Source organism: Pelodiscus sinensis, chromosome 9 (assembly GCF_052426305.1).
Source record: "Pelodiscus sinensis isolate ZL-2025 chromosome 9, ASM5242630v1, whole genome shotgun sequence".
NCBI lineage: Eukaryota > Metazoa > Chordata > Testudines > Trionychidae > Pelodiscus > Pelodiscus sinensis.
In genome coordinates this window covers 46,364,188-46,370,381 of record NC_143060.1, presented here as the reverse complement: position 1 = coordinate 46,370,381, position 6,194 = coordinate 46,364,188, and the positions used below count along the sequence as shown (strand labels likewise).

Genomic DNA, 6,194 nt, shown 5'->3' with positions numbered 1-6,194 from the left:
TAGGACCCCAAGGTGTCTGGCCATTTCCGACGCCGGGATGTGCCATGACGCTGCGCGGGGAATACAAGAGAGAGGGCAGGAAGAGGGGGAGAGCAGGAGCTGTCTATTCTCTCAACCCCCACTGGCGGAGAGGAGCTCACCCCAGCTGACGGAGCGCAGCACGCTGCAGCAGGCAGATCAGAGGTAGCCCCGGGAGGGAAGTGGCCCAGCCGGACAGGCGACCCTGGAGCTAGACGAATGCTGGAGGAACAAAGGAGCAAGGAGCCTTTTCAGGAGAAGGTGGCAAGTGACTAAAAAAGGGGACTGTGAGGGGGACAGAAGTAGGGAGGGTGTAGGGGTGAGAGGCATGCTGACACACCCTCTCTGCTACGGGAACCACAAGCCGGAAAGAACTGTGGACCCATCCTGACATAGGATGTATACTAAAGACTTTTAAGCCAGCAGTTATAACATCTCTGCTAAGAGCCTGCATTGAGAACTGGGTGATTTGATGCATGTAATGTATTATCCTTTAACAACCTTACTCTCATGCTTTTCTTTCTTTTAGTAATAAACCTTTAGATTTTAGATTCTAAAGGATTGGCTCAGCATGATCTTCTGGGTAAGATCCAGAGTGTAAATTGACCTGGGAACTGTGGCTGGTCTCTTGAAGGGAAGAACCCCTTCGGGGTAGGTGAGATTGGGTTCTATAACCCTTCACCTGTGTGCAGGCCTGGGACCAATTAGGGCACAGGAAGAGCTGAGGTGTCTGAAGGGTTTTGATCATGAGGCTTCTGGATGGCCAGACTGGCAGCTGAAGTGCTCTGTGTGACTGGTTTGTGGCCTATTTGGGAAAGGCATCCAGTCAGGGGTTGTAAGGAGCAATTCGTCCTGAGCAGATGCCCCAGCTGTGCCTAGACTCAGCCTGGTCCTTCACATTGGCTCATTCAATCAAGAGTGCACAGGAGCTTTTTGATTGTTTTGATACTTCTGCTCACCTTTTTGGACTCACTGTGAGCTTCAAGAAGACAAAGATTATGTTCCAGTCTGGCCAGAAAAAGCCCAGCACTCCAGCAATCATTGCTGCTGATACTGTCCTTTAGGCTGCTGCTAAGTTTTGCTCCTTGGAAGCCTATTGTCCTCCAGCACAAATGATGATGTATTTGCTCATTTAGCCAAAACCAGTGCTGCCTTTGGAAGATCGACCAAGCGCTTATAGAATGACCATGGTGTTAAACTTCCTACCAAGTTTATCAAGCACTTTTCTTGAATATCCTGCTGTAGGGTTCGAAGTCATGGACCATATATCGCTGCCACATTTTGAAACTCTATCAATTCTGTGTAAGTGCTACTGTAGGAAGATTGCTCATGTGACATGGTGGGACAAAATTCCTAACAGAGAGATCTTTAAGCCTTGTAGTGTCATGGGCATGGAAGCATGCTTATGAACAAACAGTTTTGCTGGATTAGTCATGTTATTGGATTGTGAGGGGTGCAGCTGGGTCACTGCTGCACCATGGGGGGTGTTTGCCCCAAACGTGGTACAAAGGGGGCCATGTGAGGGGTCAAACAAAAGCTTACTTTCTTCTGATTCTGAATCTGCTCTTCATATAGCTGTATAATGTCTGTGTGTGGAGTTAGGGATCTGTACTCTGTATAGAGACTGGAAGTCTCTCTGAATGTGCTTGAGTAATGGGCTAGGAATGTTTGCCTATGGACATGCTAATGAGCGAAGCCCCAGGGAACAATGGGCATCTGAAGCCCAAAGACACACCTGGCTACTAGCCATGTGACTCTAGCCAGCCTGGAAGAAACCAGGAAGGAGGTATAAATATGCCATGTGGTCAACTCCATGAGGTCTTCAGATCTACTTCCGTCCCCAGATGCGGCCTCGCAGGGAATCACGAGCCGGGAAGAACTGTGGACCCATCCTGCTATAGGATGTGTAATAAGGACTTTTAAGCCAGCAGCTATAACATGGCTGCTAGAGCCTGCATCAAGAACTAGGAGATTTGATGCATGTAATGTATGATTCTTTAACAGCCTTACTCTCGTACTTTTCTTGTAGCAATACACCTTTAGATTGTAGCTTCTAAAGGATTGGCTCAGCGTGGTTAAGGGACAGAGGGTAAATTGACCTGGGATGTGTGGTTGGTTTCTTGGAACCGGACAGAACTTGTTCAGGGAAGGTGAGATTGGGTGCTAGACCCCTCACCTGTGTATGAGGCCCAGGGTCATCTGGGGCATGGATATTGCTGGGGTGTTGGAGAAGTTTTGCTCAAGAGGCTTCAGGCAGGCAGCTGAAGCGCTCTGTGGGACTGGTTTGTGGCCTATTTGGAAAGGTCACCAGTCTGGGGGCTGTAAGGAGCCCCGTATTGGAGCAATTCGCCCTGAGCGGACACCTTCAGCTGTGCCCAGACCTGGCACGGTTCGTCACAATGATACATCCTGAAGATGGTCTTCTACAGCCTCTGTGAACAAGCTAGCTATGTCTAGACTACATTCCTCTTTCAAGAGGAATGTAAATGAGGCAAATTGAAAGTCCAAATGAAACGTGGATTTAAATATCCTGCACTTCATCTGCATGTTCGCGTCGAGTAATTTTTCAAAAAAGGGTTTTTTGAAAGTAAAAGCGCGTTCTAGACGTGGTTCTTTCAAAAAAATGAAACAAAACAAAACAAAAACCCTTTTTTGAAAGAACCCGTACTCCTGAAAAAATGTGTATGGGTTATTTTGAAAAATGTTTTTTTCTCCGAAAGAACTGCATCTAGATTGCGCTTTCACTTTCGAAAACCCCTTTTTCAAAAAAGCACTCGGACGCAAATATACAAATGAAGCATGGGATATTTAAATCCGTGCTTCATTTGCACTTTTGATTTGCCTCCTTTACATTCCTCTTTCGAAAGAGGAATGTAGTTCAGATGTCCCCAGAGAGTGCTTTCTAGGTGGCCAGAATAAGCATTATAAAATTATATTAAAGGCCAACATGAAGTCATGTGGCATATCTTCTAGTGACCTGGAAATCACAGCTCTGGACGGATTGTGTTCGTAGCAAATTATTATACAAGGCTCTCAAAACATTTGAGAGCCAATGTATTCAGACATGTCAAGCCAAGTGCAGGATCCAAGAGGAGTGACAACACTCACAGATCGCAGATTTTAATTATGACAGCTATAATCAGCTTTGCCAATCGAGGACTGGCTTAGTCGCTCACCAATGACTTCATAGAAGATGAGGTTTGTTAACTGATGGCTCAGTCCATACATACATTAGTGCATAATATACATATATGTGCTCAAAGGATTTAATGTTAATCATGAGTAATTGTGAGATTAATTGCATTGTTAAACAATAATTTATTTAACTATTTGAATGTTTTCTATATTTTCAGATACTGATTTTAATTACAACACAAGGAAACGAAGTATAGCATGCTCACTTCATATTTTTATTACAAACATTTGTGGTGTAACAACAGTAGTTTTAAATTCACATCATTCAAGTATTGTAGTGCAATCTCTTTATCACGAAAGACGTACCCTCCTGCAGGTTTGCACAATTGTTTACACAGTAATATCCTTACTTGTTATTTATTAGCAATTGCCAAGGAAGCAAAATACACATGCTAAGCATACAGCGCCATGCTCAAAAATACTGATAAAGGCAGGTGAACTTCTCCTGTTGGCCAGGCAAGGTCAGTCTAGTCTGGATCCTGGTTGCTCCACTGCATGTCACAGTCATGCAGAGTAGTCCTGGCAGATCATCAAAGGGAAATAATGAAGCAATATTCCAATATTCCTGAACAATATTAGCATCTCTCTTGGACATAAAAAGAAACCCAGGACAATTGTTCAGGCAGAGAGTGTGGATGCAACATCAGTGAGGAAGAATTCAAAGAATAAAATACAATGTTTGGTGGATAGAGATGAGAGGGTGTTCCAAACCTCGTGAGCAGTAGGTCAATAAAGGGATATTATTAAGTATGTGCCCAAAATCTTGAATGATATACAATTATAATAATCTGTCATTCCAATTTTAAATGTATTTATTTAAATGCAAGTATTTTTTGTGTTTTACTTTCTCATCAATAATCTCCACCCCGGTTAGCGTGCAACCTTAATAAGTTTCAACAATGCAGATGTGCCATGTTTTTATACGGAATTCTATTTTATGGAATATATATAACCAATCTTTGTCTTAGTTAGTTGGCATTTAAATGTTAAAAGAGCTGATACAGCAGAATAAAAATGTTTTGATAGTATTCATCATAGGGATGTGAAGTAGCAATTAATTTCCATAGACTACTCGACTAGTTGATAAGCACTTCTGCGTTCCACCTTTGAAACATACAAGAGATCCAGCAGGGGCTGTTGTACATTTCAAAGTGGAAGTGCTGGCGTGGAGCCCAGAGTTAGCAAGACTTCCCGCCGGCCACAGACTACACGCAGCATTCCAACTTTGAAATGCACAAGAGTCCCCAGTGGGGGCTCTTGTGCATTTCAAAGTGGAAGTGCCCACATGGAGCCTGGTGTCAGCAGGGAACAATGAGTTCCCCGCTGATCCCACGCTCCATGCTGTGCTTCCTCTTTGAAATGCACAAGAGTCCCTGCTGGGGACTCTTGTACATTTCAAAGCTGGCATGCCACATGGAATCTGGGGTCAGCTAGGGCGTCCCCAGCTGATCTCAGGGTCCATGTGGTGCTGCTGCTTTGAAATACCACGAGGAACCTGATGCTGGGCTCCCTGTGGCATTCAAGGCAGCAGTACCACATGGAGCAGTGACCCCAGGCTCGAGGTGGTGCTGCTACTTTTAAGTATCCCTCTCTTTTCCCTGCTGCTTGCTGCCTTTATGTGATAGTCCTTTACATCCCTAATTTATCACAGATAATACTAAAATTGTATGCTCCCCACACACACTTTACTGGTCTTCGAGTCGTCGTGTGTTTCTTTCAATATATACAAAGGCAATATTTTAGCCTATTTTCTGTGTCACACATTTCTCTTATTGTAAAATACAGTCGTTCTCAAATTCTGTTACACTGATCTGCAGAGCTTTTGCTATTGTTCTACCTAAACCTGGCTAATAGTGCTTGCTCCTTGTTTCCAGCGGATAATTTAAAGCACAATAATCATTGAACACTAGGGTTGGAAGAAACTAGGCATGTTAATCATTTAATATGGTCACTAGGTAACCGCTAAAATAATTAGTAGTTACATGGTTACTGGTGCTGCAGACTCTACAGTACAAAAATATACTGCAGCGCTCATAGCAGAGGCTGTCAGGGAGCAGGGCCACTGGCTGCTGCCTCAGCAAAGCTTCCTGCGTGGGAACTGAGCCAGTAGCCCTTGCACCCCCAGCCCCAGCTCCTCAGGGAGAAGGCTTCACGGCTCTGCTTCACCTTCCTGAGAGGCCGCTGAGTTTAAACAATACCATTAATGGATAAGCATCAGCTTATCAGTTAAACAGTTAAACTCTAACACCTCTACACAAGACCTCAGGAAGTCATCTAGTCAAGATGCCTGCTCAACCCAACTAAATCACTAAACGAAATAATACAGTAACACTTTACAGGTACTTTTCTACATCAGCAAGATGTCCCATGAGGGAAGGGGGTTGGACTTAGGAGTTGGATAGGAGATGGTCCATGAGTCTTTCAATTAAAATGTAAATTACATAATAAAAGGCATAAAGTTTTTCTCCCCCATAATCCCTTTTCATCTCAAAACATTACAGACACTTGCCCCCATCCAAATGCAGCCTCCTTGAAAGTGACAAGTGACAACCAATTAGTGAAGGGAATTGGAAACTTACGGACTGTAACCTCTTCGAGGCAGAGACCGTTTTTCCCATGTGCCTGCACAGCACCCGCCACGCTGAAGTACTCGCCCATGCATGGAGCTCTCGGTGTTACTACCAGGATGGTTTAGCCAATGATGTGGGGACAAACCCCCCAGTGGGACAGGAAGCGCCCTAGAAACGAGAATACCCCGGGGCCACCGGAGCGGATTTCCCAGGGTCCCCTAGGGACGATCTCCCCAGCTACCCGCCCACACTGCGAGAGGGCTCAAGGCGGCTGCGGAGCGTAGCAGCAGGACGGGGCCCCTGCCCAGGCACTGGCGGTAGGTGCGTGGGGCGCCCCGCTCCTGCTGGCCCGAGGCCCCTCAGCGCCCGGGATCTGCTCGGCTTTGGCCGGGCGTCAAGAATGCCCCATTG

At 45.4% G+C, this 6,194-nt stretch overlaps 1 long non-coding RNA gene across 1 annotated transcript; it reads right to left on the bottom strand.

The window, feature by feature from the left end:
* Positions 1 to 3,407: 3,407 nt before the first annotated feature.
* On the bottom strand, positions 3,408 to 6,174 carry LOC142830598 (uncharacterized). Its single transcript, XR_012905977.2, has 2 exons — positions 5,793 to 6,174; positions 3,408 to 3,732 (listed from the first exon to the last, which is right to left on the bottom strand). It is a non-coding gene; the product is annotated as an uncharacterized LOC142830598 (long non-coding RNA).
* Between the last annotated feature and the right edge of the window lie 20 nt (positions 6,175 to 6,194).